General features: G+C 40.9%; 1 protein-coding gene across 4 annotated transcripts in view; it reads right to left on the bottom strand.

The window, feature by feature from the left end:
• Positions 1–15,490, bottom strand: part of LOC140492084 (CCR4-NOT transcription complex subunit 6) — an 85,284-nt gene extending 69,794 nt beyond the window's left edge. Inside the window, exons 1-2 of one of the 4 annotated variants that reach the window (XM_072590791.1) lie at positions 15,361–15,469; positions 14,863–15,112 (exon numbers count right to left, since the gene is read on the bottom strand). The gene's annotated coding sequence lies outside the window, so the exon portion shown is untranslated. Of the gene's footprint in view, positions 1–14,862; positions 15,113–15,281 lie in introns of all 4 variants that reach the window. The other 3 variants (XM_072590788.1, XM_072590787.1, XM_072590790.1) reach the window with 3 other exon arrangements.
• Positions 15,491–15,821: the final 331 nt, after the last annotated feature.

Genomic DNA, 15,821 nt, shown 5'->3' with positions numbered 1-15,821 from the left:
GGCACTGAGAGCTACCCATGCAGGTGCACCTGAGAATGTGTATAGGGTATAAGCAGGCAGGGAAAGAGTTAAGTTCCGAGTTTTGTGAAAGAAGAAGTTCAGCTGAGCATAACTCAGATCAGATAAGAACGTGTAGTTAACAATGGGGTCCTGGAGGCAAGGGGAATAGGTTAACAAGGTGGAAAAGCAGTCATTATGTAGAGCTATTTAACAATATTGGAAGCATTCACTATGCAAGGTCAGCTAACAAGGAGAAAAGTATCCATTGTATGAATCCAGTTAACAAGGTTAAGAACATTCATTGTATAACAATAAAAGGACTTGGTCTCTGCTATTGATACTTGTCGATTGCAACGGTCATCCAATTAATATGCACATTGCCATATCTGGAGATTTCTTCCTGTAAAATGACTATATAGTTCATTGAAAAACTGCTGTTCCAGATAAGACCGTAAATTCATGTCTGTGTACATGGGAGGTCGTTCTCTCCCCCTCTAGGGCCCAGAATAAAGATGAAGGAGGCAACTTGAGGGGTGAAAAGAATGGGACGACAGACCAACCTGGTAAGGAGGCTGATGCACTATTAGTCCTTTTTATAAAAAAGGAATAATAGAATGTTGGCCGTTACTGGAACAGAATTGGATTGTAGGAATAGTAAACTCTTGCTTCAATTGTGTAGGAGCTTCAGTTAAACCAAATCATCCGCCGACACTTCTGCCACCTCCAAACAGACCCCACCACCAGGGATATATTCCCCTCCCCCACCTCTTTCCGCCTTCCGCAAAAACCGTTCCCTCTGTGACTACCTGGTCAGGTCCACGCCCCCCAACAACCCACCCTCCTGTCCTGGCACCTTCCCCTGCCACTGCAGGAATTGCAAAACCTGCGCCCACACCTCCTCCCTCACCTCCATCCAAGGCCCTAAAGGAGCCTTCCACATCCATTAAAGTTTTACCTGCACATCCACCAAATATCATGTATTGTATCCGTTGCTCCCGATGCGGTCTCCTCTCATTGGGGAGATTGGACGCCTCCTAGCAGAGCACTTTAGGGAACACCTCTGGGACACCCGTACCAATCAACCACACCGCCCTGTGGCCCAACATTTCAACTCCCCCTCCCAATCAGCCGAGGACATAGAGGTCCTGAGCCGCCTTCACTGCTGCTCCCTTACCACCCAACGCCTGGAGGAAGAACGCCTCACCTTCTGCCTCGGAACACTTCAACCCCAGGGCATCAATGTGGACTTCACCAGTTTCCTCATTTCCCCTTCCCCCACCTCACCCCAGTTCCAAACTTCAGGCTCAACACCTTCCCCATAACCTGTCCTACCTGCCGATCTTTTCCACCTATCCACTCCACCCTCCTCCCTGACCTATCACCTTCATCCCCACCCCCACTCACCTATTGTACTCTATGCTACTTTCTCCCCACCCCCACCCTCCTCTCATTTATCGCTCCAAGCTTCAGGCACTCTGCCTGTATTCCTGATGAAGGGCTTTTGCCTGAGACGTCAATTTTCCTGCTCCTTGGATGCTGCCTGAACTGATGTGCTTTGCCAGCACCACTCTACTCCAGAATCTGGTTTCCAGCAGCTGCAGTCATTGTTTTTACCTTGCATCTGGAGTAGTCAATAGCTTCCTCAGTGAGAAATTTATTAAATGCATAACTGGAGTATTCTGGGAGATTTTGGTTTTCTTATCTCAGGAATGATATCATCATAGAGGAATCGCAACAAAAAGTTCACCTGACTTCTCTCAGGTTGACAGGATTGTCCCATCAAGAGTTACTGGACAAAATGGAGAGTTTGAAGAAGAAAAAGCAATCTCATTCAAAGTTACTAAGTACTCAAAAGAGGCAGACAGGGTATACGCAGTTAAGATATTCCCCCTGGATGGGATATCTAGTACCGGGGATACAATTTAAAAAATGAAGATGCCACTTACGTCTCAGGAGGAGGATAGTGAACCTTTACGATTCCCTTGAGATATTAAAGGGTTAATTTGCTCTGCTGACCTGCAGGAAAGGGTGAATGGTCTCTGTCTTATAGGTAGAACATAAGGAACCTACATTCTCATCTCTTGCCATTCAGAGCCATTCGCATGGCCAGTTCCTAATTATTCAAAGTAAAAGAATTACATTATCATCCCCTATTTGGAAATCAATAAGAACATTACAATTAAAATTCTAACTATAAAAAAAGATTCACAACAGATTTGACTTTTAAGAGATGGTGGTTTCTGAAAATGATGTGACCACTACATTGTGTCTTGAGTGGCATGTGACGGTGGGGGAATGCCAGGGGGTCATCTTGTGGGAGTTAACGACTATAATGTGAAACTCTTGTACTGTATAAAAGGAAAAACTGTCCCTTTGTTCACAGAGATCCCTTGAGATGGCTTTGCTACATTGCGAAGAATGTTATGGGCTCCTCCATAGCTTGTACTTGCTTAATAAATTTTGGCTGTTCACAGAAGTTGGTGCGCTGCAGCTACATCAAAGGTGCAAGAATCTCAAGAAAAAGAACCTAACACCGTGCCATAAAAAAAAATTCAATGGAAGCTGAGTCATTGAGTGTGCTTAAGGTAGAAACTGAGATTTCTGATTATAAACACATACACTATCATGGGAATAGGGTGGGTAAAAGGCAATGAAGTAATGAATTAGCCATGATTGTACGGATTGGCAGGGCAGGCTCAATGGGGCCTACTTTGTTCCTATTCTTAAAATTCATTTGTCACCTGCCAATTTTACTAACCTAGTCTATTTCTTTAAGTCTTCCTCGCTCTTTGGAAAACCTATTTGAGTTATTAAATTTTGATATGATGTTTCCCATCCAAATACCAAGTGCAAATCAGTAATAATAAACTAAGAATAGTTTCACCATCAATGCTTCTTTAATCCAAATGCTCATTACCCTCATGTTTTTGTCAAAGACCTGATTTTACAAGGCATAAGACAAAGCTAGTTGAGGGGGTGGGCTTAGAATTAAACAGAAAACTGGAAATAGTGTAAAAATAGTCTCGGAGACAGCAGTACAGCACTTCAAATATACTTTTCATCAAGAGGAAAACTAAGACCACATTGCTTAATTGATAGTGAATGAGGTGAGTTTTATTTTTAAATACAGCTAAGAAGGTTACCACAGAGTACCACAGGACCTTGAACAGATGGGCCAATGGGCCAAGGAGTGGCAAATGGAGTTTGATTTAGATAAACGTGAGGTGAGGCTGCATTTTGAAAAGGCAAATCAGGGCAGGACTTATACACTTAATGGTAAGGTCTTAGGGAGTGTTGCTGAACAAAGAAACCTTGGAATGCAGGTTCATTGGTCCTTGAAAGTGGAGTCCCAGGAAAACAGAATAGTGTAAACAGCATTTGGTATGCTTGCCTTTATTTGTGAGTGCATTGAGTATAGGATTTGGGAGCTCATGTTGCGGCCATACGCTGCATTGGTTAGGCCACTTGTGGAATGCTGTGTTCAATTCTGGTCTCCCTGCTATAGGAAGCAGGTTGTGAAACTTGTAAATTCTTTCTGACTCCTTTCAAGGATATTGCCAGGGTTGGAACATTTGAGCTATAGAGAGAGACCAAATAGACTGGGGCTAATTTCCCTGAATGGATCTGCTTCCATGCTGCACAACTCTGGGATTCGCTAGGGTAGCCAGAATCAGGGTTTAGGACACATATCAAATTGACTTTGTGGCTTTCCAAACTTAAATTGGACAAAATCCAGTCTCTTCCATGAAGATATCAGCAAACAATTAGAGCAAAAGGTGGATTCAGGGAGCTAGAGCCTAAAAATCACATCAGAAAGCATAGAGAGTTGATTTTTGGTTAGTGATTTAGTGAAGGGGTAAGTAAGTACAGAATTAAATTTCAACAACTTCTAAAGTGGCTGAGTTGAGGAAATAATTAGAAAGCATGGAATATATGCTAATTATCAAGAGTGTTAAAACTACGTATTGAGTTAAAGAAACTAATATCTTATTGAATAAGTTCTCTCAGTAAGAAATTTGTCAAATGCATAAATTGGAATGCTCAAATACAAACAAGCAACAAATCCAATGCTTGAAACATAAGTTAATCCCAAAATGAAGGTCAAAGAATTTGTGACAGTACCTGAACCTTTCAATTTCTTTACTACTTCATATCATACTCAAGTCAATTAAATGCATGGCAGCTTGTTGTAACTAGTTAAAGTTAACTACCAAAGCCATCTTTGGTTGTTGGACAACTGAAAATTTACTTGGAAGACCCAAGATTGTATGTGGACCTTGTGACTAAGAACATTTCAAAATCAGGAATGACCATAATGATATTTTTGATTTAACAAAGCAACATGAATGGTTGTGGTTTGGAGCAGGAGGGTGCAAGTTCATGAGAGATCACTCACCAAACAAGTTATTTTCTGGATCTTGGCCAGTATTGCAAATTATTTCTCAGCAATACTTTCATTAGTCAGTCAATCTTGTACTGACTGTACATTACTTGGTTAATTTTTTTTGGAAGAAATTAGATTTTGGCAAAGAGTGTGAAGATCAAGCTTCTTAGAGGCAGCCCGAAACATATAAACGTGAGAATTTTATTTGTAAACGATTATTAGTGGGAATTAAAGACAAGGAATCCCAACAGTTGCATGAACATTGGAGTAATGAAGAAATAATATCTTGAAAGACCAAAACTATGCTTGAAAAACCAGAGAGAAAATTCAGGACATAAACATGAGAAGTTGAGTATAGCAAGGGTATATTATTTGAAAAAGGCTGATGAAATGCACAGTAGCTGCAATCATCAACAGGACTACACAGAGATTACACAAAGAATTAGAATGGAAAATGTACAATAACTTCCTGGAGAATGATGAGTCAGTAAAGAAAGTCACACAAAGATACTGTAACAAGAGAAAACATAGCAATTTGAGAGAAAGGCACAACTGTGGCTTTGGAGCAAATTCAAATAATGGTAATTTGTGAAAAAGACTGCTACTGAAGGGGAATAAGAACTAAATATTAATTGCTAACAGTACATTAAATTACTAAATAAACTACACCTTGCAATATAGGTAATAGTGAAAAGCTGAGACGAGATAAAACTGATCATATCAATAAAAGCTGAATTTTGTGTCACTAGTAATTTACTACTGATCTCTCCATAAAATGCAATTGTCAAAACATTAAACTTTAGTCTTAATAGAAACATGGACGGTAGGAGAAGTAGGTGGTCCTTTGGCACTTTGGGCCTGCTCTGCCATTCATCATAATCATGGCTGTTCGTCCTGCTGTCTCCCCATAACCTTTGATGCCATTCGCCCCATGTGTTCTAGCTAGCTGCCTCTTGAAGTCATTCAAAGTTTTGGAATCAACTACTTCCTGTGGTAATGAATTCCACAGGCTCACCACTCTTTGGGTGAAGAAATGTCTCATCTTCATCCTAAATGCTCTACCCCGAATCCTCAGACTGTGACCAGTGGTTCTGGACATACCCACCATTGGGAACATCCTCACTTCATCTATTCTGTCTGGTCCTGTTAGAATTTCATAAGTCTCCATGAGATCCAACCTCTCACTCATCTGTACTCTAGGAAAAACAATCTCTCTTCATCTCTCTTCCTGCCATCTCTGCAATCAGCCTGGTAAAACTTCGCTGCAGTCCCTCAAGAGCAAGAGCATCCCTCCTCAGAAAAGCAGACTAAAACTGCACATAATATTCCAGGTGTGGCGTCATCAAAGCCCTGTATAACTGCAATAACACATCTCTTACCCTGTACTCAGAATCACTCACAATGAAGGCCAACATACTATTTGCTTTTTTTACTGCCTGCGGCACCTGCATACCTCCCGTCAGCGACGGATGCACAAGGACACTCAGGTCCTACTACACATTCCCCTTTCTCAAATTACAGCCATTCAGATAGTAATCTGCCATCTTGTTTTTACTTCCAAAATGAATAATCTCACATTTATCCAAATTATACTGCATCTGCCATTGATTTGCCCACTCACCCAGCTGATCCGGTCTTGCTGAATAGTCTCTGCATCCTTGTCACAGTTCACCCTCCCACTCAACTTGGTATTATCTGCAAACTTTAAGATGTTACATTTGTTCCCTCATCCAAGCCATTAATGTTTATTGTGAATAGGTGGGGTCCTAGCACTGATCCCTGTGGCACCCCATTATTTACTGGCTGTCAATTTGAAAAAGGACACTAATTCTTTGTTTCCTCTCTGCCAACCAGTTTCCTATCCATCTCCATACACCTCCCCAATCCTATGCGGTTTAATATTGCACAATAATCTCTTTCGGGGGACTTTGTCAAACGCTGTCTGAAAGTCCAGATATACCACATCAACTGGCACCCCCGTCAACTCTACTAGTTACATCTTCATAGAATTCCAACAGATTTGTCACATGATTTCCCCTTCATAAATCCGTGATAACTCTGATCCTTCCACTGCTTTCTAAATGCTTCGCTATAACATCCTGGATAACGGATTCAAAATTTTCCTCACTATCGATGTTAGGCTTACTGGTCTACCTCCCATTTTGAATATTGGACTGATAGTAGCTACCTTCCAATTTGCAGGGACTGTTTCAGAGTCTACAGAATCCTGGAAGATTACCACCAACGCATCCACTATTTCTAGTGCCACTTCCTTAAGTACTCTGGGATGTAGATTATCAGGCCCTGGAGATTTATCTGCCTTCAATCCCAATTTTCCCAGCACAATTTTAATATTGATCGCCCTTAGCTCTCCCCTCTCTCTAAATCATGCATTCTCCAACATTTCCGATATCTGAATTGCACCCTCTTTGTCAGGACAGAATCTATGTATTCAGTTGCTCAGCCATTTCTTTGTCCCCTATTAGATATTCCCCTGTTCCTGTCTGTAGGGATCCTACATTTGTCTTCACCAATCTCTTTCTCTTGAACAAAGCAAAGGAACTATTATCAAAACCTTGAAGGCAAATGTATGTATGCAATATAAATGAACCATTTTGAATCTCTTGCTCTGAAGAACTGATCTGGTTTTCTATAACATTAGTGACTAAAAACAAAATACACAAAATGATTAAAGCCAATGCATACATCCAAACCATGTCTATACAAGCAGCAGGGAGCTTGCACAACAAAACAATGCAAAAAATAAAATTGCCTCTCATTGACAAAGTAAATTAATAAGATATTGCAATTTGAAATAGTATTTTGACTAACAAGTGTCTATAAATTGAAATACTGGGCTTGGCACATTTAGGTTGTACAACCATCTTTAAAAATGTTCATATTACAGAGGTGGTGGTGCTGGATGTCTTAAAACAAAGTTGGATAAATCCCCAGGACCTGATCAGGTGTACCCTTGAACTCCATTGGGAAGTGAGTGAAGTAATTGTTGGACACCTTCTGAAGATATTTGCATCATCGAAAGCCACAGGTAAGGTGCCGGAAGACTGGAGATTGGCTAATGCGGTGCCATTATTTAAGCTGGTAAAGAAAAGCCAGGAAACTATAGACCAGTGAGCCTGACATTAGTCGTGAGAAAGTTGAAGGGAATCCTGAGGGACAGGATTTACATGTAATTGGAAAGGCAGGACTGATTAGGGATTGCCAAATGCCTTTGTGCATGGGAAATCATGTCTCACTAACTTGATTGAGTTTTTGAAGAAATAACAAAGATGATTGATGAAGGCTGGACAGTGGACATGATCTACGTGGAGTTCAGCAAGGCCTTCGACAAGGTTCGTCATGGTAGACTGTTCAGCAAGGAACAGATCACAATGAATACACAGGGAGATCGAGGCATTTGTATACAGAACTAGCCAAAAAGTAAAAGACTTTTTGCTTTTCAGACTGGAGGTCTGTGACCAGCGGTGTGCTACAACAATTGGTGCTGTGCCCATTGGTTTTTTTGTCATTTTACACAAACCATTTGGATGTGAACCTAGGAGGTATGGTTAGTAAGTTTACAGATGACACCAAAATTGGAGGTGTAGAGGACAGTGAAGAAGTTTGCATCAAGAGTGCAAGGGAACCTTGAAAAGATGGACCAATGGGTTGAAGAGTGACAAATGGAATTTAATTTTGATAAATGTGAGGTGCTGCATTTTGAAAAGGCAAATCAATGCAGGTTTTATACACTTAATGACAAGGTCCTGGGGAGGATTGCTGAACAAAGAGATCTAGGAGTGCAGATCTTTAGTACCGTGAAAGTGGAATCGCAGGGAGAAAGTAGTAAAGAAGGTATTTGGTATGCTTGCCATCATTGGTCAGTACATTAAGTATAGGAGTTGGGAGGTCATGTTGCGGCTATACAGGACATTGGTTAGGCTCACTTTGGAATGCTGCATACAGTTGTAGTCTCCCCGCTGTAGGAAGGATGTTGTGAAGCTTGAAAGGGTTCAGAAAAGATTTATAAGGATGTTTCCAGGATTGGAGGGGTTGGGCTATAGGCAAGGTTGAAAAGGCTGGGGCGATTTTCCCTGGAACGTCAGAGGCTGAGGGGTGACCTTATACAGGTTTATAAAATCATGAGGGGCACGAATACAATGAATAGTCAAAGTCTTTTCCATGGTGTGGGGAGTCCAAAGCTAGAGGGCATAGTTTTATGGTGAGATGGTAAAGACTTAAAGGGGTCCAAGGGGCAACTTTTTCATGCAAAGGGTGGTACATGTATAGAATGAGCAGCCAGAGGAAGTGGTGGAGGCTAGTACAACATTGAAGAGACATCTGAATGGGTATATGAATAGGATGAGTTTAGAGTGATATGAGCCAAATACTGACAAATGGGACGAGATTAATTTATCATGTCTAATCAGCATTGACAAGTTGGGCCAAAGGGTCTGTTTCCATGCAGTACAACTCTATGGCTAACTGCTGTTGTGTCCTTTAATCTTCACACTTGAATCATCAATCCTAATATCTCGTTAATGGCCCAATATAAAATTTTGTCTGATAACACTCTTTGGATGTTAATGCTCAAGATACAACATAAATGCAAATTATTCTTATTATTCTGAAACTTCAAAATAGTTGAAGCTAAACAAACAGCATAAATTACATATTAACTAGCCATAACATCCACACAAAGATCACATAATAAGGCCATCCTTTTCCCCAATCTCCAATACCTGTAAAAATTTACACAGCTCAACATGAAAAGTGATTTTGGTTTCTACTTGGTAAATAAGGAATCAATTCATCCAAAAAAACTTTTTAACATTAAATCCACTGTAATGATCCTTAAGCATTTTCAGAAGCTTGACAAACAATCACAAGGTTCTTTTATTTGTTTCATTAAATTCACACAGATTCAAAGTAGAGTATAAACCAACAATTTCTATTACACAGAATAAGGTTTTATTAAAACACACTGTCCACATAGAATAGGCATGACAGCACAGGTTTGGGCAGCAGACAAGTCAGAAATAAAGGTGAACTTAGGCAGTGGTGCAGGGCATGCAAGTCTGTTTTGGGGAGGGGTGGGTGGGCATTTGCAGTGCAGTCAAGGTTGAAAAGATTTAAGTCTAACAAATTTTAACTGGTAATTGTACAGAGAATTGTTCAAATTGAGGTTTAAAAGACTTACTATGTTTCAGAATTGTAATTTTAAGTTTCAAATGAAAGTGGTACTGGTACCTTTTTGCAGTTTGCATGACACCAAACTTGGACAGTTTATTGTTAGAGACCCAAAGAGGGCCACTACTGCTTTTTCTTTAACTTCTAATCAACTTATTCTGAGTCGCTATCACATACCTCTGGGGGTAGGTGAGACCTGAACCCAGGGGTCTTGCTCCAGAGATATGGACACTACCACGGTACCATAAAAACCTTTGAACTTTAGTCTGGGGTTCTCGATTGCTAGCCCAGTGACTTCCCACTCTATCCTCCTTTATTAAGAAAAATGGGCTGGAGAGCACTTTGGGGGCAATGATCATAATTCTATTAGTTTTAAAATAGTTGTGGAAAAGGATGAACCTGACCTAAAAGTTAAAGTTCCTAATTGGAATAAAGCCAATTTTTACAGTATTAGGCAAGAACTTTCAAAAGTTATAGGGAGAGACGATTCACAGGCAAATCATAGGACAGAATCAGGGAATCCTTACAAGGTGGAAGTAGGCCATTCAGCCCATCAAATTCACACCAACTCTCCGAAAAGCAGACCAACTAAACCTGCTCCCTCTAGCCGATCTCTGTACCCCTGCATTTCCCATAGTTATGCACCAGGCCTGCACATCCCTAGACACTATGCACAGTTTACCATGACCAATCCACCTAACCAACACATCTTTGAACTGTGGAAGGAAACCAAAGCACCGGAGGAAACCCACGCAAACACAGGGTGAATATGCAAACTTCAACAGAGTTGCCCAAAGTTAGGATCCAACCCAGGTCCCTGGCACTGTGAGGCAGCAGTGCTAATCACTGAGCCATTGTACCACCCATTGTGGTTGGAAAATGGGAGGCCTTCAAAATTGAGATGACAGGAGTGGCAGTCTATTAGTGTGAAGGGCAAGACTGGTAGGTGGAGGGAATGCTGGATAACTCGAGAAGTTGAGGCTCTAGTCGAGAAAAAGGAGGTGTATGGCAGGTATTGACAGTTGAAATCAAGCGAATCCCTTGAGAAGTACAAGGGCAGTAGGAGTATACTTAAGAAGGAAATCAGGAAGGGAAAGAGGGGAAATGAGATAGCTTTGGCAAGTAGGTTTAAGGAGAATCCAAAGAATTCTAGAAATACATTAAGAGCAAAAGAGTACCAGGGAAAGAATAGAGCTCCTTAAACATCTAGAAAGGGACTATGTGTGGAACCAAAATGAGATGGGTGAGATACTAAACAAATGTTTTGCATCAGTATTTACTGTCGAGGATACAGAAGCTCGAGATCTTGGAGAAATAAGTAGTGATATCTTTAAAAAAGTATTAATATTACACAGATGGTATTGGATGTCTTAAAACACATAAGGATGGATAAATCTCCAGGACTTGATCAAGAGTCTCCTAGGACTTTGTGGGAAGCTAAGGGAGGTGATGACTGTACCCATCCTTTGCTGAGTTATTTGTATCAACCATAGCCATATCAGAGGTGCTGGAAGACTGGAGGTTGGCTAATACAGGGCCATTATTGAAGAAAGGTGGTAAGGAAAAGCCAGGGAACTATAGACTGGTGAGCCTGATATCAGTGGTGGGTAAGTTGTTGAAGGGGATTCTGAGGAACAGAGTTATATGTATTTAAAGAAGCAAGGACCAAATAGGCATAGTCAACTTTGCTCGAGTCATGTATTTCTAACTTTAGGAAAGGAAATATGCCATTTTTACTATGCGGCCTATACATGTGGCTACAAACTATTGCAAAATATTTGACTTATAACTGTCCTCTGAAATAAGTGAGCAAGGCATTCAATTCAAGAGCAATTTATACATGGACAACAAATGCCAGTCTTGCCATCTAAGTTAATATTCCGTGAATGAGAAAATAAAAGAACAGCCTAGAAATCATATTGCCTTTTGAAAACTCTACCTTAGAAATAATTTCTAGGCTATTTGATAAGGTTCCCCATGGTACGCTCATTCAGAAGGTCAGGAGGAATGGGATACAGGGGAACTTAGCTGTCTGGATACAGAATTGGCTGGCCAACAGAAGACAGCGAGTAGTAGGAGAAGGAAAATATTCTGCCTGGAAGTCAGTGGTGAGTGGTGTTCCACAGGGCTCTGTCCTTGGACCTCTACTGTTTGTAATTTTTATTAATGACTTGGATGAGGGGATTGAAGGAAGGGTCAGCAAGTTCGCAGATGACACAAAGGTTGGAGGTGTCGTTGACCGTATAGAGGGCTGTTGTAGGCTGCAGCGGGACATTGACAGGATGCAGAGATGGGCTGAGAGGTGGCAGATGGAGTTCAACCTGGATAAATACAAGGTGATGCATTTTAGAAGGTTGAATTTGAAAGCTGAGTACAGGATTAAGGATAGGATTCTTGGCAGTGTGGAGGAACAGAGGGATCTTGGTGTGCAGGTACATAGATCCCTTAAAATGGCCACCCAAGTGGACAGGGTTGTTAAAAAAGCATATGGTGTTTTGGCTTTCATTAACAGGGGGATTGAGTTTAAGAGTCACGAGATCTTGTTGCAGCTCTATAAAACTTTGGTTAGACCGCACTTGTAATACTGCATCCAGTTCTGGTCGTCCTATTATAGGAAAGATGTGGATGCGTTGGAGAGGGTTCAGAGATGGTTTACCAGGACGCTGCCTGGACTGCAGGGCTTATCTTATGAAGAAAGGTTGACTGAGCGCGGACTTTTTTCATTGGAGAAAAGGAGGATGAGAGGGGTCCTACAAGATAATGAGAGGCATAGATAGAGAGTCGATAGCCAGAGACTATTTCCCAGGGCAGAAATGGCTAACACGAGGGGTCATAGTTTTAAGCTGGTTGGAGGAAAGCATAGAGGGGATGTCAGAGGCGGGTTCTTTACATAGAGAGTTGAGAGAGCATGGAATGCGTTGCCAGCAGCAGTTATGGAAGCAAGGTCATTGGGGACATTTAAGAGACTGCTGGACATGCATATGGTCACAGAAATTTGACAGTGCATACATGAGGATCAATGGTCGGCACAACATCGTGGGCTGAAGGGCCTGTTCTGTGCTGTACTGTTCTATGTTCTATAACCATGGAAGGAAGATAGAAGGGTGGTTTTAGCTACGAAACAAGAAAGCGGAAATCATTTCTAGAACAGAAAAGTACAGGAGAGTTAAAAACTGAAATCAAGACAGAATGTGTCTGAAATAAAGGAACCCTGGCAAAATTGATATCAATGGGAATTGAGGAAACGTTTCTACTACTCAGTCATATCTTGCATAAAGGAAGATGGTCAGGAATGTTGGATGCAATCATCTCAGTTCGAGGAACTACTGTAAGAGTTCCTCTGGGCCTACCCAACTGTAGCTGCTTCATCAATACTTCCACCACGAGGTTAGAACTGGGGACGATCATTGATTGCAATGTTTAAGAGCATATGGAACTAAATACATCTTTGTAAATATGAAGCACAATCTGAACAACATTTAGTCTTGTATTTTTTAAGTGGTAAGTAACATTCACCCTATTCAAGTACCAAGTAATGACTACCAAGTCAGTCAATGGCATTACCATTGCTTAATCCCTCATTAACATCCTGCGGGTTACCACTGACCTGAAACTGAAGTGGACCATCAATTATATTATGGCTACAAGAGCCGATCTAACGTGGGAATTAGGAGTTTGTCCACCATCTGTAAATGCACATATCGGGAAACTGGCAGAACCCTTGTCATTGCCTACTCTAAGCTCAACAGCATTTTAAAACAGAATAGCCCATTTAATTTAATACCTCTTTCACTATAAATGCAAATATAGCTCCGTTGTGTTACAGGGAACACAGGCAGCTGTAACTCACCAAACCTCCTTCAACACTACCTTCCAAATCCACTACTTCTACCATCTAGAAGGCCAAGGGTAATGGGTGCATAGGAATACTACCACCCGCAAGTTCTTCTCCAAGCCCCCCCAACATCTGACTTGGAACTATAATCACAGTTCCTTCACCATCATGGAACCAAATCCTGGAACTATTTTCCCTGAAATAGTTGAGTGTACTGGCACTAAATGGACATCAGCAGTTTGAATGATCGCAACCACCTTCAAGGAAAAAAAGTGTGGGTGGGCAACAAATGCTGGCCTTACCTGCGACACTTACACAGATAATGCTGGAACTCAAGAGGTCAAACAGTATGGATGAATGAATCATTTGAACACACAAATTTATCAAAAGGTATTTAAATCAAACCTAACTTATCTATTTTCTACGCAAGTACTGTTTGATTTGTGTTTTCAGCAGTTATTGTGTTGTATTTTCAACTGTCAGTTTTCTGTTTAACAGAAGAATGGAATTAGGTATGTAAAACAGACCTTGATAAAAATAGATAAACAATAATTAGAAGAATGAAGATTTCTTTAAAATATAGGATTTAAACAGTCTGACCAGAAATATTGATGGCAAGAAATTTCTCATCATTCATCTCAATGAAGATAATCAAAAAAAAGCACAAAATGTTTAAGGGTGCATATACAAAAAAAAGAAAAGATTTGGAATAAATGAGAGCTAGTTTGTGTGCAATGGGTATAGAGCCTGCTTGCTGCTAAATCCTATGCCTCCAATTGTAATTTGAAAGTATACAAGTATTTTACCCAAAAGCTAAGTCAATATAGAATTAGAAAATAAATGAAAGCAAAAGAGCAGTTCCTGTTCTTTACATTTATTCAGGGAAAATACTTCCTATATACTACAGCCTTTGATGTTGAAGTTGTTTCCACCTGTTTTTTCACTACACACGGTGCCTTAAAAAACATTCAATCGCAGCAGCAGCACGTGGTAAAGACTGGTTATTGGGGCTTTTTGCAATCGATGTAATAGCTTAAATTGCAATTAAAAACATAACATTGTAGTAGTGTTTTGTCCTCATTATTCACTTTAGTAAATAATTTTGTTCGAAGTTCAGTCTATGATCTAAACACGTAGTTTCAAAAACTTAAGCGATTGTTCAGGCCACTTGAAAATGGGTAATGATCAAAAAAAAAGTGGTTAAGTTGAAAAACTGAATTGTGGTTTCAAAACTATTACATTTAGGGGAAAAGTAACAGTTCAATTGTCGGTTTTCCAGATGCTGTACCCACATTCACTTACCAATTGAACTAGTGAAATACTATAGCAAAGAAAAGTAGTAAATGTACTCTATGGTAATTTGTACACCGATTAAGTACCCCCAAATTACATATCACTAGTATTTACCATTATCGTACTGGGGCGCAAAGAACTACGTTCTAAATCAACCTACCTTCATCGCGGATGTCCCGCCCCTACACTGCAGCCATTGGTCGAGAAAACCCCGCCGTGCGCCACATTGGTGAACAGTTTGTGTTTGAGTGGCGTGTTCAGTTGTCAATCAAATCACACGCACACTTCCGCCACAAAGCTAGGTCGGTCTGTCGTTCAAATAAAAGCTCCCCCTACTACTAACGTGTAGGCCTCGCGTTGACTACATAAAAGAAGCGACTTAGTTTTCCGTTCAACCGAGACTCTAATGACTTTTAGGGAAAAGAAGAGACTTAAATAAAACGAACGAAGCCACCGAAGTCAATAAAATTAGCTAAGTCATTTTTTAAAAAAAACTTGAGCTGAAAGTTCTAAATTCAAATACTAAAAAAACCTCGCAAGGTTCAGAAGCTCGTATGTTTACACGCTACAAATAAATACCTTTAATTGCCTGCTTTGCTCAGGTCAAATGAAACCTTAAACCGTGAGGTTTGAAGTGAGAAAACATATATTTTTGTACCTGCGAACACATAACAAAAGTTCTAGACCTTTCTTCCCTTCGCCTATAAACCCAGCGAGCCCGTTCTAAAAGCAAACAATCATCATGGCGCCCGCTTTCCATTATTTCCCGGAGAGTTTTCCCCTCCTTTGCGGCTCGCTGATTGGCTGCAGCGTGGACCGTACCATTCGGCCTCGCGAGAAACAAAACAAACGGAGTCGGAGTGAGTGGCTCGCGCCGGGAGGTTGCGGCTGTTGAGGACAGCGCGAGCGTCCCGGCCGGCACTGCCCCGCTCCCGTTCAAATTACAGCGACTGTAACGGTGAGGACGGCCGTACTCTGTAATCATCTCCTTGCTCGAGCAAAATTGGATATATGGAAGGTCATGTTTTAAATATTACAAACCACCTGACCTACTCTCCCCTCCCATGAGGAGTTTATATTTATTTTCCAAGCGCCGTCTTGGGCAGGGTGGGGAAATAC

The sequence above is a fragment of the Chiloscyllium punctatum genome, chromosome 20, assembly GCF_047496795.1.
Source record: "Chiloscyllium punctatum isolate Juve2018m chromosome 20, sChiPun1.3, whole genome shotgun sequence".
Lineage (NCBI taxonomy): Eukaryota > Metazoa > Chordata > Chondrichthyes > Orectolobiformes > Hemiscylliidae > Chiloscyllium > Chiloscyllium punctatum.
Note: the sequence above shows the minus strand (reverse complement) of the source record. Positions and strands in the feature narration are given on the sequence as shown.